Source organism: Polistes canadensis, unplaced genomic scaffold, assembly GCF_001313835.1.
Source record: "Polistes canadensis isolate GaletaPanama2010 unplaced genomic scaffold, ASM131383v1 scaffold_337, whole genome shotgun sequence".
NCBI classification, from domain to species: Eukaryota; Metazoa; Arthropoda; class Insecta; order Hymenoptera; family Vespidae; genus Polistes; species Polistes canadensis.
In genome coordinates, this window is record NW_014569884.1 from 15,628 (window position 1) to 18,225 (window position 2,598).

At 40.5% G+C, this 2,598-nt stretch overlaps 1 long non-coding RNA gene across 2 annotated transcripts; it reads left to right on the forward strand.

The window, feature by feature from the left end:
- The first annotated feature begins 234 nt into the window (after nucleotides 1-234).
- Nucleotides 235-1,758, forward strand: LOC106791734. Of its 2 annotated transcripts, none has more exons than XR_001382224.1 (2): nucleotides 235-1,591; nucleotides 1,661-1,758. It is a non-coding gene; the product is annotated as an uncharacterized LOC106791734 (long non-coding RNA). The 2 variants fall into 2 exon arrangements; XR_001382223.1 differs by having other exon boundaries at nucleotides 235-1,558.
- Nucleotides 1,759-2,598: the final 840 nt, after the last annotated feature.

Here is a 2,598-nt window from a genome sequence, read left to right on the forward strand (position 1 = left end):
GAAGAGAAAAAGAGAAATGGATGACAGTAGTTAGACAGAGATAGATAGATAGATAGATAGAGAGAGAGAGAGAGAGCGATAGGTAGGAGGTGGTAGGGCCGATTGCACTGCTGGGGGTGGGCGGGAGAAGAGAGAGAGGGGTAGCGTGCCACCCCTCCGCTCTCCCCCCGACTCCCACCCCCACCCCTCTTCTCTGTTGGCTCGTGCACGCGACTCAGTCGCGCACTGCGTCGACGGTGGTCGACTATCGCGAGGTAGCACGCGTTGCGCGCACGACGCGAGTCGCACGACCTAGCCTAATCCGCGTGGGCCGCTTATCTCGAGCGTACTAACCTCAAAGCCGCGAGGGGAAACAGGAGAAGAAAGGGGAAGGAAGAGGGGTCTAAGGAAGGGTGGTAGGGAGGGAGGTGGGGCAAAGGAGGAGGAGAACTACCTGGAGGATTCGCTGGCCTCCTGTCGTCGCGTTGAATACGCCCGTGGAATCCTCTCTCGATCACGTGAGATAAAGAGAGAAAGAGATAAAAAGATAAAAAAGATAAAAAAAGAAAAAGAGGAGGAACGAGTTGGTGGAGCCCTTGGCTATAGGACGGAAGAGCAATAACTTAATCGTCGCCACGTGTCGTCGAATCTTCTATCTTTTTTCTTCTTATTCCTATTCTTATTCTTATTCTTTTTATTCTTGTTTTATCTTATATTTTTATCGTCGCGTTTTCCTCTACGATATTTTGATTAAAAAGGGGAAGAGAACGGAAGGACTTTTGGAAGAGATAAAAAGAAAGAAAAAAGAGAGAGAGAGAGAGAGAGAGAGGAAGGTGGTGGATCGTTGGGAGATGGGGGGTGGTGGGGAGACGATCTCGTCGCGAGCCAGCCGGCGATCGAAAGTAATCCGCCATGTCAGGGGGAACGCCATAATATCGTTGACGAGAAACCTACTACGATAATCATTGAAGGCGTTCGATGATCTCTCGATAATCGATCGATAGAATTGCATCGCGTAACGTTTCTTGTTACGTTTATTACTCCGTTTGCGTATATACCTTCGTACGTTCGTTCATTCGTTCGTTCGTTTGTTCGTACAGTTTGTTTGTTTGTTTGTTTGTTTATTTGTTTGTTTGTTCGGTAAAAAATTATAGACGCCGGGGTAAGTTAGTTCGTTCGTTCGTTCCCTCGTTCCTTCGTTCATTCGTTCGTTCGTTCGTTCGTTCGTTCGAGCCGAAGGAAAAGCCGAGTGTTCGCGATACATTCGTTCATTCGTCGTTTGTTCGTTCGTTGGTTCGTTCGTTCGTTCGTTCGTTCGTTCGTGTTTGTTCGTTAATCTTCGATTTCGTGTCGCGATAATCGAAAAAGTGTTAACGTGATAATAAACATATAAACGTAAACGACTAAATAAACATAAAATAAAAAATATAAAAAGGGCTCGATCCTCGTTAGATCGAATAAAAAGTGTTGTTTAGTTCCACCTATTTGTGGATGGATGGCGAACACAGGTGTTGAAGAAACAACGAGGATCGTACGATGAGCGACGGTATTGCCGGTGCGATCGCGATCAGTTTGTTCGGTAGCGATCAATCGATCTTGTGTCTTCGATCTGGTGCCACTTGACGATTCTTCCTTTTGTTTCTTTTTTTTTTTTTTCACTCATCAAGGACTCGTATTCTAGGAGACGAGAATAAGAGGAGGGACAGCATGGACACTGCGGGTTACTCGGCACTATCCAATGACGACGTTTGCAGAATGTTTGATCAGTATTCCTATAAGGTTAGTTTTATTATATTTTAGAGATTTATATTTATCGATCATCCTTTTATATACGTTATAAATTATTGAACGTTCGTTAAATTTATTACGATATTTTCATATGTTCTCTTACAATTTAAACGGCGATTTAATTAAAAACTTTATGTGAATATATATTTAATAGAAATTTTTTTATGGGGATTATTATATGATATTTATAAATACATATAATAATTATAAATGATTCATTATCATTTTATATTATCTGTATCTAGTTTCTTTTTTTTTTCATCCTCATCTACCAATTAGTATGAAGAAAAGTTTGGCGCGCTTTTCGAAGGCGCACTCTTTTGGATTTGATTGGAACTAACATCGTTAATATTTTTCTCAAAGAACAAAAAAACGCGTTCGATTATTTTTCTATAGAGATAGGAAAAGAAAGTCCATTATTTTATATATTACATTACTTTTCGTAACAGTCCATTTTTCGCATATAGTTTAGAAAAGATTTTTTAACGTTACAATCTTCGGAGAGATTCTTTATTTCATTTGCGGCTTCTCCATAATATTCTTTCTCTCGTTCTCTCTCTCTCTCTTTTACTTACTCACTCACTTTTTTTCCCTCTTTATTTCTCTACTTGACGTTATATCTTTTCTTATCGAAAGTACGAAAGTTATAATGCAAAAGTTTTCTGCGAAAAACTTTCTTTTTATGCGCCACCACTCTTTCTCTCTCTCTTCTCTCTCTCTCTCTCTCTCTCTCTCTCTCACACTGTAATTACTTTCGTGAAATATGGTGAAGTTCCTTTTATTCGCGATATACAATAAATCCTATCTATCTCTCTCTCTCTCTCTCTCTCT